We start from the raw sequence: 19,263 nt of genomic DNA on the forward strand, positions 1-19,263 counted from the left end.
AGAGATATCAGCCAGCTACAGGGCAGAGTTGAGGGGGGCAGGGACTCTTCTCTTTGTAAGAAGATCCAAGATTATTCCACTTTCAGGCTATATAAAGGTGAAGCAAACAGCTTGGTGGGGAAAAGAATACCAGTGCCTGTTATGTGCCAGGCATGCTTTAGATCCATTTCCTTACTTCACACTCTTATCAGCTGAGGCACTACTGTCCACCTCACACACTGAAAAATTCCAACTTCAATAGAAGAGATATGAAGCTGAGATGCAAACTAGTTTCTCTGGGAGTGAGTCTCAGGTGGACTTCCTGAGCCTGTTACCCATCCATGATCTTTAGAAGCAATCCCCATCAGAGGATGACATACACCCCTTTTCTGCCTACAGCGTGTACATGGTGTGTGCTGCAGTGGCCTCAACCGTGATGGAGGCTCAATCGTGATGGGCCCCAGATGTGACAAGCATAAGGGTGCTTCCTCACAGCTACCCAGTTCTAGAGAAGCAAGGATATGTTTCTAGTTTTCTTGTTACTGGGACTCGGCCAGAGGAGATGGGTTGCCAAACATTTTGTGAGGGAGGACACAAATTAGGCCAACATGGTAAAAGAGATAAAGAGAAGAGAAGGTGGAGAGGGGTGGAGAGGTGTGTGACATGACCAGAGCTGTGCTGTAGGGAAGCTGAACAGGAGGCAGCATGAGGCAGGGTGGTGAAGAGGGCTGGAAGGCCAGGAGGGACATCCCAGAAAGACAGTCCATAAAGGAGACAAAGTATGGTTTCATTTGTAAAAACTCATTACCAACCAAAGTGTGCAGAAAGAAGGGCTCCAAAGCTATGTGGCTTATGCAGGGGTACAGGAATGACAAATACAAGTGGTTGTCAAATACTGACAACCATGAGAAATCGTTTAAACAGTTCATGACACTGGGTCCAGTTAGAAGATGAAGAGTAGGTTTGAGTTAAACAAGGAGCTGGTTGTGCAGATGAGGATGCTGCACTCTGGGTGCACAGCCTGGGTAGACATCTCTCTGAGCCTGGCCAGGGGGCCAGCAGCAAAGGCATCTCCCTGAGTGTGCTATGCCCTGCAGACCAGCTGATGCTGGCTACCCTGTCCCCACATCGCCCTCTACTGGCAAAACTTAATTCTCTCTAGAGAAGAGAAACATCCTTTCACCCTTCCCATTCACAAGCCTATCCCTACACCTACCTCAGGTTTAAGTCAAAGCAGTTTCCACAGGATGGATAAGAAGGTATTTTAAAAAACTAAACAAATCAGCCAAATTTACCCAGTGACATGAGGATCACTCAATATATCCTCTGAATATTAGTCTCCTGTTGAATAAAGGGTCAGAAGAGTTTGGAATTCCACACGGGAAAAACTCATTTTACTGAAAGCCCAAGGTATACTGTGGAAGTGGCAAGTGCATAGACTAGCCTCTATCTTCTCTGCAGAGGACACAGCCCTACAAACCGCCAGCTCAAACTAACCCCAGGTAGCTGGGCTGTCCTCTCTGTGACTTCAACCAGCCTCCTTCCAACATGCTCCCTACAACACACAAACAAATCTTCAATGATTTAACATTATGGTTCTCAAGCTACATAGCTGGAGACCACATCAAAGCCAAGAACCACTTTGGGGTTATTTGAGTTGTTGGGAAAACATGGAGAGTGAAAAGACGTACCTGTCTAATGCTGTAAGACCTGCTAGCCTGGGTTATTTCATGACTTTATATGAGATCACACTACATTTTTCCATGACATAGCATCTTTGCCTAGCTATCCTCTTAGTGTTTGTTGTGGTTAAATGTAAGTTCCTTTTCTGGAGAGATGATTCCAGGAGTTAGAGTCCTCTATTTGCAAGACTGAGGGCCTGAGTTCAAATGCCTACAACCTGCTGTGGCTTGTGCACATAGAACTCCAGCAGTGTAGAACCCAGAGGCAAAAGGATAGTTGTCATTATTCTACAAGCCTAGCTCCAGGATCAGTGAGAAACCCTTTTCCAAGGAATAAGACTACATAGCAATTTGGAAGCCAGCCTGAGTGAGTTACAAGAGAAACAAAAAGCAATCAAAGTTAGTTTTCACTTTTTGTTTGCTATACTTTAATAATTATTGGCATAAGCCTTATTTTTTTTCTTTGTGTGTGTGTTTGCTTGTTTGTTTGAGACAGGGTTTCTCTGTGTAGCCTTGTCTTTACTTGCTCACTGTATAGATCAGGCTGTTCTCAATCTCAAAAGAAATTCACCTACCCCTGCCCCTGCCCCTGCCCCTGCCTCTGCCTCCCTGAGTACTGGGATTATAGGCCTGCACCACCTTGCCTGGAAGCCTTAACATTTTTAATAAAAGACTTTTATAATCGGTTATCCTACTAACTGGAGTGCTTCTATAACCTTCCTGTGCAGCCATCCCAGAGTATGCAGCCTTGCTCTGCCCAGAAAACTCCAGATGTGCACCTTCCAGCAAAGATGAAACCAAACTCCAATGCAAATGCCTTCCTGATTATGAAGGTAATGGCCAAAACTGCAAGGGTGAGTAGGATCCCACCTTATTTGCCTTTCTGTGTAGCTCAGTAAGAAATTCACAAAGCTCCAGGTAGAAAGCTTAGAAATCTTGTTATCGTAGCAGATCCCCTTCCATTATCTAACACATACAGAGATTTCATAGGCAATTACAGTTTCTGTCATTCTTGTGTGAATCTGTGTTGGCAGAGCAGGGTGATCAGACAGCATAAGAAGATGCATTCTTTCTGAATACTGTCCAACTCCCTTGATGTCTGTGATGCATTTGAGCCTCTGCTGCCTGGCAGTTAGTTTCTCTCTCCTTCATCTCTGATAATGCTAATCACCTCTTGTCTCACCTTCTCTAAAGCAATCAACCCATGTTTAAAAAATATCTGCCACCCTCACGCAAGCTGTTCCTACCTGAGACCAAATCGGCACAGTTGTGCATGCCAAGAAGGCTACCAAGGGCATGGTCAGGTGTGTCTACCAGTAGACCCCTGCCAGACAAACTCTGGAAACTGGCCTACGAAATCTATGGGGTGCAAATACCATGGGCCTGGCCAGGTGAGCTAATGAAATTGATGTGTCCAGAAATGGGGGAGGATGTCAGGTAACTCAGACCACTCCATGTGTGTCTTTCAGGTCTTCAGTTCTGATCTCACGTGCATGTATTCAGTTTGGTCTTCCTCGCTAGGCACTTCTCATTGTCCTCAGGGCTTGATCACAGGGCTTTCCTACCCTATGCTCCCACTAAACTCACACCTTTGACCCTGAATCAAAACTTAACTGCCCTGTGTTTCTCCTGTCCCCATTTCATGTGCTGACTGACAATATATGGACAGAATTCTAAATTAGACCAGCTTAGGTTAACTGGAGTCATCTGAATGCACTCAACATCCACCTTCAGGTCCTCATTCCTGGTAAAGCCTTTTTAGATTAAGGGAACTCTTTGGAGCCCCAAAGGATGGGAATTGAGCAAAAGTCAGCAGAATTACAGGTTGTAGGGACTGAGGGTGGCCTAGTAGAGACATGAATTATATTATGACCTGGAATGACAAAAAGTTGCCCTGGCCTAGAGAACTTTACTGAGAAGACCTGATGAAAGAACCCTCATCAAGTGTTTAGTGGATGCTGACTCTGCTCATGGCCATGGGGAGGATTATTGCACAGGATGAAGGAAAATCTCAGTGTGTAGCCCAAGTCCTCATGGTTCATTTGGTGGGACTGTTCTGAAATTCTGCAGAGAATCAAGAACTTCCTTCTGAGGAGTAAATGTATCATATGACATTCTCCACTTACTGTGCCAGGATTGCCTAAAAATTCAAGGAAGTAAAAAGTCTCTTTCTCAATATGCAGGCCTCTGTGATAAAATCCATGATATGTCATGAATGTCAGAACTTGAAAATAACACTTAAAATACTATTTATGGCTTTAAACAATGCCCCACACCCCAAGGCAGACTGTGAAGGTTTAGCAAGCCTCTTTTTTTTTTCATAGAAGCATGGCAACTGCATTCCTGTACAATAAGACTTTTAATCTTGGTGTTGTTTTGAATGGCATCATTTTTTGTTGGGTTAGGTTCATCATAGCATTCTTCATCTCTATCTTCTTGCGACAATGAAAAGTTCCTCTAGACATTGTCCAGGGCTCCTCCTCCACTGAAAATGAATGAAAATTCCTCTGTATTCTAGGGGAATTGTGCCTCCCATCTGAACGCCAGCCTCCACTGCCCTATCAATTGTCTAAGTGGAATTATGTGTGAGGTATTCAGGAAACAAAAAAGTACACATCCAAACTTTGCACAGAAGTGATATGAGCTTTCCAATAGGGAAGATATACAATCACAATTTCAACTTCTGGAAACTTTGACAAGTGTTTTGTGTAAGCCCATACTTCAGTCCTTCTTGGTGCTGGCTTTTGTGGGAGAATATATGTGTGTATTTAAAAATATCAGCTGCAGAGACTAACTGGGGTCCAAGTTGGTTTTCTGTCTATATCTCTTATTGTCTCTCTGTGAGTGTAAAGAACATTACCGAAACTTTGTACCTGAAGTGGGGTGCAGTATGACCAACATCTGTGAATCAAACAGCCCATGTTATAAGAATGCAAACTACAGCATAGTCACACCAGGCAAAGCCTTCTCAGTCTTCTCAGTAAGTCTTCTCAGTCTCCCTAGATGTTTCTTAGATGGCAAAAATGAGAACCAGTCAATGTGGTAAGCTCCTTGAAGGAGAGAAATCATTTCTCAATCATTCCTCTATCCACTCCATCCCAGGTAGTGGCAGCAAAGAGTGTTCAATAGATCTGTTTAATCAATGAGTCAATAGGTATTTCCTTCCTGATGACCATGAGAATACTCTGAGCAATGACTTGGCCCAATATTGGGGCTTAAGCAGACAGAACCCAAAAGGAAACCACTGGCCTGGGAAAACAAATGGTTGTTGGGAATGCAGGAGTTAGACCACTAAAGTACACTTCTGTTTCCGCATTTCTGGGACAGTGCTTGTGGATGAGACAGAATAAGACTTGGGAAAATGACTAAACATGAGAGGTATTTCCTGAATGCCAAGTTTCAGAAGATGTTTGCCATGAGTGAAAATATTTCTGTGTAATTTCCCAAGGCAGGGCAAACCCTCATTGTGTGAGGGGAATGGTGAGTCAAGTTTAAAGACCTGAGTTTAATTAAGCTGGGTATCTAGGCAAATGCCTTTAATCCCAGCACTTGGCAGTCAGAGACAGACTGATCTCCATCAATCAAGGCCAGCATTGTATATATGGCAATTTCCAAGGCTGCCAGGGTGACATAATAAAACCATGTGTCAAAGGGGGGAGAAAAAGGGAATTTGAGGGAGGAAGGAAGGAGAAAGACTTGAGGTTAAGTCCTGACACTGGTACTTACCCTGCTGGCCCTGGGAAAGAGGGACTGCCTATCTGTGTACAGAAAAATGATGTCTGCTCCATAGAGCCACTATGGCAATATGAGAAAATATTTTTGTGCAGACTCTGAGCAGAGATGTTGTGTTTTCATCAGGGATTGAACAGAAGCTAGAACCTGTATCCTTAAATCTCAGACCTTTTCTACTCCATTTAGTTTTCATGGGTTCCACCTTTGTGAAGGACTTTTTCCTCTTTTGAGAGCTTAAACTCATGATTACATTGAATCAAGCAGTTGTTGGTTGATGTCAAGCAGTTGATGACTATTCTCATAGTCATCAGGAAGGAAATACCTATTGACTCATTGATTAAACAGATCTATGGGACACTCTTTGCTGCCGCTACCTGGGATGGGGTGCATATAGGAATGATTGAGAAATGATTTCTCTCCTTCAAGGAGCTTACCACATTGACTGGTTCCCATTTTTGCCATCTGAGAAACATCTAGGGAGACTGAGAAGACTTGGTTCTTATCAGTGAAAACAGTTTCTTCACTTCCAGAGGCCAGCCACTTCAGCTTTCTTAGGCCTGGTCCTTTATATCAGGGCCTTCAGTGTGCAGATTTTTCTCCCAGATGAATTTTATATCACATTCTGTAGATAAATACACTAGGTGTGGATGGAGTACCAGGGTTTGGTATCAGGAACCCAGTGCTTACATCTTAACTCCACCACTTAGCCTCCAGGAACTGCTGGCTCTTAAGCCACAAAGTGGGGATAATGGTATCTCCTGTTGGGGCTGTACTGAGTACCAAATGAAATTACCTTTATCCCTCCATGAATGGTGTTACACAGAAATAACATACACCAAGTAACCACAGCCATCAGTTCAGGTACATAGGCCCCCTAGACAAATGTGAACACATGCACACCTCTTCTTCAGAGTCCAGGGAAGCAGAGAGGTCATTTGACCACCCTGCTAGAAAGTCTGAGCAAACTGCCTCAAATCATCTCTCTCCTTCATGTTCAGAAAGATAAAAATTTAAAAACAGAATAACAGAATGCCGTAAGCTTCATCCAAACTTGTGTCTAAGATGTTTAGTAGAACTAACAACAATTTTTAGGACTATGTATGCCATTTATAAACCTTTACCCACCTCCTCCCCAGGAAAACAAATAATGTTCACTTAAAAGAGGCCAAGATAGGATGTCTGGCTAGGTGAGATTGCCCTTGGGCAATGTACAATAGTTGATCTGAATTAAAGGATTCATTAGGTTTATATCTCAACATAGCAGTTTTCTGTAGACTCTCAAACCAAAATCCAAGGCCACCCAATCAGGAAGAGGTTAAAACATGGGCTCACCCAGCCCTCACTAGGGTGATCTGGAAGAAGACTAACCCCCACAATCTCCTCACCAACATGAGAGTAAGAGATTACCTAAGCCTTCCATGAAGGGCCATTTACATATTTACTCTAGACTCTTATTTGTAGTATTACTTTAAAAAGGGGAAGATGGGGTCATTTCAGTAATGGGCATCACTTCCCATTGTACCTCTCTGTAGGAAGTACAGAGCAACACAGGAGAGACACTTTCTCTTATATAATTGACTTTGGCTGTAAAGAAGCTGAGCCAGACTAAGCTGGACTGAAAATTTGGAGTGAAAACAGTAAGTTCACATTCCAGCCACACAAAGGTATAACAAACAGTCATGAGCATTAAGGACATTCTGGACTGAGAGTCAGGTCCTTGATTATTCTGAATGGGGCAGGGGATAGCAAATGCTCTGAGGTCCCTGTCCTGAGAGTGTTGATCCATTGGTGAGGCTCCTCATTTATAACCTAACATGTCCCCAGCTCCTAACATTTAACACTCCGGAGATTAACATTTAAGCAGGAGGCTGTAAAGGTGGTACAACCCATAAGTCTCAAGCACTATTCTGTTCTTGATATGCTCAACTACATGCCTCCTACTTTCTCTTCCACTTAGAACAGCCTCCAACATGTATGTACACCTGCTTCATCTGAGTGGAACACACAGGGAGAACTTTTGATGCTCATTTGATGTATCTCCCCCTCTGGAAAGTCCCCCCCCACTTCTCTAGTACTTATGGATCAGCTCTGTGATGAGTATTTGGCACAACCAGAGGCTGTGTGATCTTAATGAAATACATAGATTCTCATGTATAAATGAATATGTAAAATGGGGGCTATTGGCTGTGGGGAGATGATCAGCTATTATTAGCATGTTGCTCTTGCAGAATTCTGTTCTCAGCACCCATATCTGGCAGCTCACACCTGCCTGTAACCCCAGCTCCAGGAGATCTGAAACACCTGGCCTCTTTAGAACTCACCTCAAGTATACACATCCATAGACAGGCAGAGGGACATACGCACACACACATAAAATTTAGACATTTAAAAGCAATGTAACAAGGCTAATAACATCTCATCTCAAAAAGCAGTTGTGTTGTCTCAGACACCACAGTGCCCCCTGGGAAGAATGCCTGGACCAGGAGCTATCAGTAAATACTAGTTATTACTATCTAGTTAATATATAGTTACTGATTATATAGTAATATATTATTACTGATTTCTATGTCCAACTAGAATACAAGGTTACATCCTACTCACCTTTGCTGTAAACATATGTCACTGGCTAAAATAATGGGCTGAACAAGAGTTTGGAGCAACATGTGAATCAGGAAAGGTATAAAAGAAATGAAGGAAGCAACTGGAATCCCTGTGGTAACACAACTTACACAGTCTCTGGAGTTACTAATGCCAACCAACAACATAAATGCAAATGGCCTGTGGGTTCACTTAAAGCCTTAAGACAGTGCAGGATGTTTATATTCAATTAAAAAACAAAACAAAACAAGCAAACAAACAAAAAAAAACAAACAAAACACCCAAAAAGTATTCACTAAAGAGGCTCTGAATACACTACAGGGAAACTGAGAATAGTCAAGTAGAAAACAGTCACAAAAGCTTGGACTTTGGCCTGAGGTTTAAAGTAAACATTAGAAATATTTAGGTCTCCTACATTCCTCAACAATAAGGCCATTCAAACAGGATTCTCACTTCACATGAAACAGATCATTGGCCTAATAAGGACTTGCAGAGAAAAGCATCCTCAGGAGCTGGCAGGAGTTCCACAGCTTATCCTTAATCTTCGGATTAAGCCTGTGTGTTGTGTACTGAGATCTTTAAATCTCCACAGTGAAGACTGTATAAGCTTCCTACTTCTTGTGCTGTAGTACTTACCCATCAGATTACTGCCCATAGGGTGAATGGTCTGAGGAAACCTACAGCAAAATTTTAAAGAGAGCATTGCTGCTGTACAACTGTATCCCAGAATCTGCAAAGCTGAGGTAGGAGTCTAGCCTGGACGACACAATGAGATCCTATGTAAAACATATATCAGGTTAATGCTTCCAGGGCTTGTGGTGGGCAACAGGTACCCAATTCTTGTATATTATTTTGTAAGAGAACAGGATCAGAAGGATTGAAACATACTGGTAACAGGTTTCTTTTCTGAGGAAGTCACTTTGAGGTTCAACACTGGGTGGATAGAAGAACAGAACATCAATGGCAGTGGATGTAGGAGAAAAAAGGTAACAGGACAGGAGCCTACCATAAAGGGCCTATGAAAGACCCTACCTAGCAGTGTATCAAAACAAATATTAAGACTCATAACCAAACTTTAGCAGAGTGCAGGGAACCATAAGAAAGAAGGAGTAGTAAATATGACCTGGAGAGAGAGGAGCTCCACAAGGACCAAATATATCTAGAAACAGGAGTCTTTTATGAGACTCTTTCTCCAACCAAGGACGATGTATGGATATAACATAGAATCTCTGCTTTGATGTAGCCCGTGGTAGCTCACTATCCAAGTGGGTACCCTAATAAGAGGAACAGGGGCTATTTCTGACATGAACTTAATGGTGGGCTCTTTGACTTCCACACTCCCCCCAATGAGAGGAGCAGCTCTAGTGGACCACAGAGGAGGACTTTGCAGCCAGTCCTGAAGATACCTGATAAACGAGGATCAGATGGAAGAGGAGGAGGTTCTCCCCTATCAGTGGACTTGGAAAGAGGCAAGGAGGAGATGATGGAGGCAAGGTAGGATTGGGAGGAAATGAGAGAATGGAGTACAGCAGGGATACAAAGTTAACAAACTTTGTATTAATATTAAAAAATTTTAAAAAATGTTCAACAAAAAATAAAAAATAAACAAAACAAAAATGTCACTGCTGCAATCCAGGCAACAGGGCTCTAAGAGGTTTGCCCCACTGATTTGAAAATAGATCTGTTTTCCTAGAGATAGTTATTTATTTGCAACTAGGTTCATGGGAAAGTAGTTTAATCTGGAATATAGCCCTAACACATCTTGTCTATGCTGTGGTGGGAACCGACCAGTATCTCTGCAGCTCCCCTAGACTTTCTCTCTTGAAGATTGTTCCTATCCTCCTGTTTGGTTTCTATCCAGAATCACCATCCTACATGCTTTCTCAGTTTCCACTGTGAAATTTTCTGAAAACAGTGGTCAGCGTTTCCTCATTCAGAGCTGAGGGTTAGAAACATCATGGAGAGACTCAGGGAATTAAATACTGAACACAGAAGAATGTGGCAAGGAAGGCTGACCTCTTTCATTTCCATCCTGGGTATGCAATTTCCTCCTTGAGGGCAGCACTCTTCCTTACCAGGGCATCTGCAAGGTACAAGTAGGTACAAGTAGGCAGAAGTTGGCAGGTAAGGCTGGTGCACTTGGACTAGTCCTTGTAGAGACAGGCCAGTTGGGTGATGGGGAGGGGCAGAAGAGCTGTTTCCAAAGAGAGGGCTGTTTGGCAGGCAGACTGGCAGTGCAAAGACTAGTAGGAAGAGAGCTGAGGATATGGTCATGACATCAACATAGATTAATAGAGTAGCTATAAGCGCAAGTGGGACAGGCACTGGTGTAAAAGATTGTCTCTTCCCCTTGACTTCTTGTGTTTTTCAAGGAGGAATAAACATTGAAGAGAATGCTGAAAATTGACAATCCTGACAGCCACATGGTGGTAGCCATGCCCAACAGGGAAGGTGTCATTTAAATATTGGACTAAACCTGCTTGTGTGTATCCTTAGCTATAAGCTACTAATCTGTTGTAGTAACAGATCTTCTCTGGGCCTGAGGCAGTGTGTGATAATACAACATGCTCATTTGTTTCCAAATGCCTTCTACAAACTGTCACCCCACAGCCCCTGAAGGACAAAATATTATAGCTGATCAGAGCACTGAGTAACACCTCACCCTAACATGAACAATCAACAATAAATAAATAGGTAAGCAACTAAGTAAGTAAGTAGATAGATAGATAGATAGATAGATAGATAGATAGATAGATCACAGACCTGACCAGACAGAAACCAGCATTTGTGTTAAAATTGGCCAAGTAAGCTGAAGCAATCTCCCAGAAAGAATACAGGGAAGAAGTCAGCGTCCTTACAGGCCAATGGTGAGTTCTCTGAATAATTTTACCTTCTGTTTGGTGCTCCACTCTTTGCAAGACCTCCTGGGGAAAATCAAACATTACCCACACAGCTTGGGTGTGAGGTCAGTCTTGCAGTAATTCAAACCTTCAGCTAAGAACTCTAAGGATGGTGAATGAGATGGAAGGAGGTGCAAGTGTGCTATGAAATACAGACCACACACACACACACACACACACACACACACACACACACACGTACACGTGTATGCACACGTGCTCCTAGACAGAGTACTGCCTACTTTTCACCTTCCATGTACCTAGCTCATATGTGAGAGCATGGAGCCTGTCCTAACCTCCTTGCATCCTCTGGGTAATGGAAACCAGCAGACTACATAACTTGTAAGATCCAAGGCAGAATGCAAATATGGGGTCCATTGTTCAAATATTCTGCTTGTCAAGAGGGCACAAATGGAACAGTTGGTCTATCATAGACTCTTCTGAGCTGCCCTTGGGTGGAACTCACATCTCTACATGTACAGATCAAACAGTTCAGCAACCCAGGCACTTGATCAGGGACTTTGGGACTGCCAGATGGCCTTCTCACACCTTGCCCTTTCAGGACAGAGCACATACAAAGCCCTTTAGCTAGGTCTCCTGGGAAACTCCTAGGGTGTAATGGCTTCCCATTACAGGACCATGTGCTCTTAGAGTGCCTCAGTTTAACAGGAACAGCACAGAGCAAAGGTAAGGGAGAAAGCATATAGGGACTAGTCCTTACTCAGGACCCCCTGAGCAGTCTCAAAAGCCATGCACCTCTGACCATGACATTTTCTTCCTGTATTTAGACTCTTAAGACAAAACATATGCCTGGGTACTGAGCAACCTGGGATCCTTCACTGTGCTGCTGCTCTCAGATAAGGGATTTAAAGGAATTGATGTGAGTATCTAAGATGACCCCATCTAAGGGGCCAATATAAAAGGCCTTAGTAGGTAGTAACTTATTTAAAGTGAGAAACATTTATCATACTCAAGATAAGGATGGTGGGTGTCTCATTTATTGTTATATTGCTGTGAAGACAGAGGCAGGGATCATGGTGGCAGGCAGGGGTGGTGATGGAGCAGTAGCTAAGAGCTTTCTTTCATCTTATCTCTCAGGCAGCAGGGAAAGAGAGAGAGAGATTGGGTTTGGCATAAGCTTTAATACCTCAAGGTTCACCCCACTGACATACTTCCTCCAACCTTCATAAATAGTTCTACCAACTGGGAACCAAACATTCAAACATGTGAGCCAATGAGGCCCCATTCCACTTCCTGGCCCCCAACAGGCTTGTAATCCTATCATAAGGCAAACACATTCAATCCAACTTCAAAAGTCCCGGAAATCTTCACAGTCTTGACAGTTTAGAAATCCAAAGGCTCTTCTGAGACACAAGGAAATTACTTATCTGAAACCCCCTGTAAAATCACAAAACAAGTTACATAATTTCCAATACACAAAGGGAGGAAAGGGGGTAGTATGGAAATACCAGCAAATTCAAAATACTGGCTTAGAAGACTTTCCCAATCTCCCACTCCTTTGATCCTTGTTGAATGCATCACATTTCTCTTTCTTATGCTGGTTCCATGTCAGGTCTGCAGCTGTCCTTTACAGGCATCCAGGGGCTCTGGCATCTCTAACATCTTGGACTCTTCAGTGCAATCCTGGCTTTATGTTCACAGACTCACATAACAGCCTCTCTGTTCCTCCATGTAAGATCTCACCTTTCATATGGCTGGAAGCCTTTTCTAAACATGCTGTTTTAACCACAACTTTTTTACATCTGTATCTTTCTTGATAATGCCATAACCAAAGCTGCCAAGTTCTTCTCAGTGCTTAGGATGGAATTTGTTCCCCTCCTTTAATCACATTCACAATAAGCTATGATTTGTTGATGGCTTTCCTTGCCCCACAAGCTCTTTGTTGTTGTTGTCATCATTGTTGTTTGTTTTGTTTTTTACAAGTTGCATTAGCTTTCTTTCAGCCAAGATGTTCTCAGATGACCTTTTTTTTGCTGCCTTATGTTAAAGTCCAGAATGTGGCAGTCTCCTTCAAACTGGTTTGCCATTCAACCATCTGAGATGAGTCTGTTTACTGGTGACCTACAAAGATGTCCTGTGTCTCCTCTGCTGTGGAGAAAAAACAAATGTCACCAGCCTACATCTTAGATAGTTTTTGAAGGAGACTCCTTCCTTTTAATATATAAAGTGTGTAGAGAACACACTAAAACTGTATGTGTTGATTCTTGACTATCGAAGGAGTCTGGTAATTGGAATTCTGCCCGCTGGCCTTGGCAGATGCTGGTCTTATCCATCATTCCATTTCTCAGAGACTCTCCACTGCAGGTAGGGTGCTCTGAGTCTGAGAAGTAGATAGCAAGCTCCTTGAACCCTTGGGAACCAGACAGCAAACTTTGTGTAACCTTGAGTGAATTCCTGCATGCCTTGCCAGGTGGCACAGATGGGTTTCAACTGTGTAAAAAAATTGGCTTGTACCCTTTGCTTTATAAATGCTGTTTGCACGTTCAGTAAACTGAGACTTGATTAGGAATCTGTTTTGTCTCCATTCTTTGAGTCTCTGTCCCGCAATTTCCACTCCCTCTTTTAGGTGAACACTGTTCAACTAGTCCACGGGACATGTCAGATAGTGGAGGGTTAGCAAAGATACAGATTAAGTCCCATAAATTCACTATTCCAAAGCATCCTTGTTCCAATGACCTTGCTCTTTATTTTTGAATGTCTGCTCTTTGATTGTGCTATGTTAGTACACCTTTTAAAAGCCTGGGGTGGAGCAAATCTGCAAGTCCAGGACTACCTTCTCTTTTCATTTAAAAACAAATCTTGAGAAGTTTTCATTCTGGTCCTATTTTTATAGATTCCTCTATAGTTCTATGCCTGGTACCCTCTTGCTCCCCTTGCAGCCATTGTTCTTTTCTCAATACAATGTCAGTTCCAGGGTGATACTCTGGGCATCAACTCAGACTCTCCAAATTCCCACTCTCATTAAGGCTTGTGCTCACCTGAAACATCATCTACTTCAGTTAGGGCCCTGAAGAGCACTCCAGCTTGGGTGTCTTTGATGATGGGTGAGTAGTGGAATATATTATCCACATTTTCTCCAGACATCACCCCAGGTGGCTCTCTTTACTTAGGTAAAGGAGCTCTTGATGAACAAAGAGATTGCTTGGTACTTCCTGAAGCTCCACATCATTGCTGGGCAAATGAGCATGGGATAAATGAATGACACTGACACATTCTATACCTTGACGGAAAAGTCAGGGGAAATCTTCAACAGGGATAAGGTCAGAATTTCTCTGATTTCACTTCCATGACGGCACCAATGAAATACCCGACATAGAGGGATTTGGAGGAACTGTTATAGAAAGGTTTTGGGTCTGGCCTGAGTTAGCTTTCAAGGCAACCATCACTCAGCTGCCACTACTAAACCCACAGATCTGAGGACAAAGACCACTGACCCAAAACATCTTGGTCAAATTCATTAAAGCAAGCAATTAATTAAACCACACTTTTTAAAATTTTGTGTACACTGGCTTGCCTCTCCCTAAAGGTGGGGTTCAAGAGATCAGCATTGGACATGAGTGAGATAAGGGTTTTTATAGTTCAGAAGTAGGGTTTTAAATAGGGGATTGGCAGGCAAATAGGCAGGGTTACAGAAGCAGAACATAAGCATAACAAGATGGTCATAACAACCACCTGAAACACAGACATAATCATAACAACAAGTGGTCATAATAACTTTTTGAAACAAAGACATGGTTGCTGTTTCCTGGAACAGGCAGTATAGAACCATCTGCAGTTAAGATTACAGGTAGGGCATAGCCCAATCCTTAAGAAACAGATATTTAATCATAAATGGTAATGAACTTAGTTTGTCCTCACTATAAGGTGACTTTCAAGCCCAAGATGAAGGCTAGCTGGCTTGTCACCACCATGAAGACAAAGTGCCCTGAGCCTGCTTCCTGGAAGCCCTGGTTCCAAAACATCAGCATTCCTCTTACAAAAGAAAATGAATAGATTGTGTTTGGTTTGCTGGTTTTGGTTGCTGGCACTGATGCATCTTCTCCAACCATTCTGCCAGTTTTGTTTCGTGTTTTTTTTTTTTTTTATCAGACTACCTCACTTTTCTTCACAACACTTTTTGTGTTTCAACTAAGCTGGTGACATGCAATTAACAGGTGTGCCTGTATGGGTTGTGTCCTGGGCTGTTTCTTGTATTTCCCTTAATATCAAGACTGGCAGACCGATGGGTGCTCTTTCCATGCAAGCATAAACCTTTATTTGAGTTATGTAAAAGAATTCAGGAAAAGAGGATTCATCAGAATCCTTGGTTCTCCTACTGACAGTGGAGAGGTCACAGAAAATATCTGAGCCAGAGTTCAAGTGTGGATCTGAGTGACACCAATCTGCTATGCTGTGAATGTGAGGATAGCTATGATACAGCAGCATATATATGACACAGCACATATTCATATTTGTGAATATGTATACATATCCGTGTATTCATTCATTACATTTATTGTCTGTAACTCTTAGAACTAACGTAATAGGAAAAGCAATTAGTTCCAGTTTCTCAGGCAACAAATTTGTGTATTGTTCACCTCCTTTGTGTAATATGTTAAAGCATTGGTTCTCAACCGTCCTGATGCTGTGACTCTTTAAGATAGTTTCTCATGATGTGGTGACCCCCAACCACAAAGTTATTTTGTTGCTACTTCATAACTGTAATTTTGCTACTGTTAGGAAACATAATCCAAATATCTGATATGCAGGATAGCTGATTTGTGACCCCTATGAAAGAGTTGTTAGAACCCCGAACCGGTCCTTGCTCACAGATTGAGAACGACTGTGTAAAGAAAGAGATGTATTTACAATCAACTGAACTGTTACACCCTAGTAGGGCTTGCAGCTTATTGGAGGAGAGCATACACTGACCAACTCAAAATTTGAATGTGATACTCATCAGTGATGTCAATGACCATACCATGCAAAGTGGGCCAAGGGGGGACCCCTTGTCCACATGTAAGATTGTGTGGTTTATCCAAAGTCTCACAGCCAGAAAACTTTTATTTTCTAATCCAAGAATTGTTCTTTCTAGAACAACATATTAATTTTACTCATTTTTTTCTTTCTTTGGTATTTTAGGACAATCAATTAAAGTTCAACCTTTACAGAGGCAAAATAGTGAAAATTATCCAGAGGAACAGAGTTGCTTTAAATGGGCTGATACATTTCCTCAATAGTGCCATGGACAAGATGGAGCCCACACTTGAGAGCAACCCCCAGGTAAGGCAAGGTGGGTACATGTGAGATCAATCCACATGTACTATCTTTGCTTCCTGGAGAGTAACATCAATGAAGAAAGTTTTTCACGGAGGATCTCAAGGTAAGAGAAGGCAGGATGGTTTGTCCATTTTCAGTAGGCTACTGAGTATTTCTGCAGAGAGAAAGGAAGGCATGCTGGGGTGGGAGAAGATTTAGATGTTTTCTTAAACTTTACTTATGGCCATATCAGACAACTCTGCCTGGTGCCAGGTAGTCAGTGCAGTTCGTTCCTTGTGCTGCATGGAGGATAGTCATGATCACAGTGAATTTCTTTTTTCTCACCTGCACGATATGGCCAGAGACTGTTGTAGAATGCACAAATTACATGAGTGGTCAAATCAAAACACTTGTATACACAGAGCAGTTGGCTCAGTCCTTTTATACATACTCACACCTTCACTGTAACTCTGCCATGTCTCTTAACATGAAGGTTCATATTACCTAAACTATTTTTTTACTGGCTTTTGAACAAAATCTCTCTTTTCAGCAAACCATAATGACAATACTACAAGCAAGATACAGCAATTTCAGAGTTTTTTAGAGGTGCCTGCTTTCATATATTTCAGTAGAATGGAGTTTAGTCCTCTGTAAAATCAGCAGAGATGCCAATTTTAAATAGTTTTTCTAGCAGCTACTTCAAATGTTATTTTCAATAGGAATACTGTTAATTTTTTTTTTTCAAATGCAGGAATCCAATGTTGGATACACCCTACATGAAGATGGCTTTGGTGGTTCATATAGAATTTTTGTTCCAAGTAATGAAGCATTAAGTAATATGAAGGCTAGCACCCTCGATTACCTCATTTCTTTAGAGGTATAGATCCCAGTTACCAAGGCATGGCATTGGCATCCCTGTTCCAGTCTCTGACCACTCTAGCATTTCTCCATACTAAAAATAATAGAGAGATGATAAGCAGATAGATAGAGAGATAGATAGAGAGATAAATAGAGAGATAGATTATATACAATAGATAAATAGATGATAGACAGATGATAGACAATAGATACAGATACAGATAGATACATGATAGACAATAAATAGATGACAGATAGATAAGAAATAGGTATGTAGATGATTGATTGATTTGTTGATTGATTGATTGATGACACAGAATGTGGGAGGTAGAGACTACCCAATTCCTTAAAAGCAGTGACTCAAGGACTCCAGTGTAGTCAGGAATCACCTGTGAGGCCTGTCAAGCACATTCTCAGGCCTGATCCTAAATGTAGTGGCTAGTGACACTAAGCAACAGATGTGCAGGTGCTTACCTACTCTAATACAGGCAGACTCCTTCACACTGCTGTGCTGACCCAAAAATATGTTGCCTTTTTGGCTCATAGATTCATGGATATAGTCCTTGCTAGATACCTTCAGATACCAGCAAAGACATCTTCCATTCTTAAAGTGCTAAAGGGAAAAACCACACACACACACACACACAAGTTCACTTCCCAATACCCATATGGAAATAAACAATGATCTGTATCTCCAGTTCCAGGGAATCTGATGCCCTCTTCTGGTTTCTGAGAGTACTGTACACATGAGATATACTTTCATTCATACATACATACATGCTTGCAAAACACCCATGCACATAAAATACAAACATCAATCTTTTGCTAAAAATTAGATGGTTGGTATGTCTCAGCCAACAATTTTTCAGCATAGGACATTTTTTTCTAAGGGTTTCCAGGTAATAGGCCAGATTCCTAGGGTCTTTCAAAGGATTTTTTTTCCACAGCTAAGGACCAAACCAAGGGCCTTGCACTTGTTAGGCAAGTGCACTACCACTGAGCTGAATCCCCAACCCCAGGAAGGATGTTTTTAAAAAATACAAGCCATGCTTGAATGTTCTTAAAACTTGCTGTTACTGAAAAGCAGTTTTACTTCCCTTTAAAACTCCTACTCACTTTAAGGTGATCTTTAAAAATAAATGTTGCTCTCCTGGAAAATTATTAAAATCTTTAACTTATATGGCTCCCCTAATAATGTTGCTTTTAGAACTATGACAATAAAAGAGTTTTTGGCTACCTAAGGATATAGGTACTAAAGCCAAAATAAGCCAAATTATTGAAAATATTAACTGCTCTACTTTCTGCCTTTGTTCAGAATGCTCTGTCAGCCTTGGAGAGTAAGTAGGAGCAGGCTCCTTCTGGCTTCCAAGCAAATGTGTGGATCTCATCTGCCTCACACCATGCAGTGAGACCTACAGCCTCTCATTGCTCCTATGGGACTGTTTATACCTAGAACAGCACCAACTGGCCAGCCCCAACACTACTCCTGGCCCTTGATTCTCTTTTTCTCTAGAGTTTCAAATCTTTCTGCCTACAAAGAATGTAAAGCCTGTGTTCTTTGTTCTGAGGCAAAAACTGATTTTGCCAATGTCATTTCTAGTGAACAGTAGAATGGCCATTTTCCAGTCTTCAGGGGCTAAAATATCTCAGACATAGGGAGTTTTCCTCTCTTCACAGTGATACTACCATCATTTAAGTTTATCTCCAGGGAAGAGCCTCAGAGTAGACAGAAAATCCCCATTCAAGCCCTGAATGTGGAATGTGTATTTCCTCCTAAAGCCTTTTCTCTCTGAACCCCAGTTTTAGTCCTGAAAACATCCTGTGGCCATTGATGACAAGCCTCCATGTATAAACTACTTCACTGAATTACACAAAAATAAAAGTGACAGGAGCAGAAATCTTGGTGCCTTAAGAGCTCTAAGATAATTTTCCAAAGAAACTGAAACAAAAAGCAGGGAGGTTTGGTGTTTCTGTAACAAATTACCATAGATGTCAGTCAATTACATCTGACAAATAAAAGTTCCTTTTACATGGACCTGCAAAAATGAGGAAGGGATTAGAATACCATCATTTAATGTGCTCTTCTTCAGAGCCTTCTACCTCAGGAATCTCTGTTGGTTCACAGAAAGGAGTTTGGAGAGAGATAAGGGCAGCCCAATGGTAGCCATTTCTGCTTCTGGCTGTTCAAAAGCTTGTTATTCAACTTCCTAAGGGGAAAACTAGAGATGTAGACTTGAGTTACAACCCTTTGTACT

General features: G+C 42.0%; 1 pseudogene; it reads left to right on the forward strand.

Annotated features, from left to right (window-relative positions):
- The first annotated feature begins 432 nt into the window (after nucleotides 1–432).
- LOC110542664 (stabilin-2-like) overlaps nucleotides 433–19,263 on the forward strand; it is a 146,515-nt pseudogene continuing 127,684 nt past the window's right edge.

This window comes from Meriones unguiculatus (genome assembly GCF_030254825.1).
Source record: "Meriones unguiculatus strain TT.TT164.6M chromosome Y unlocalized genomic scaffold, Bangor_MerUng_6.1 ChrY_unordered_Scaffold_35, whole genome shotgun sequence".
NCBI lineage: Eukaryota > Metazoa > Chordata > Mammalia > Rodentia > Muridae > Meriones > Meriones unguiculatus.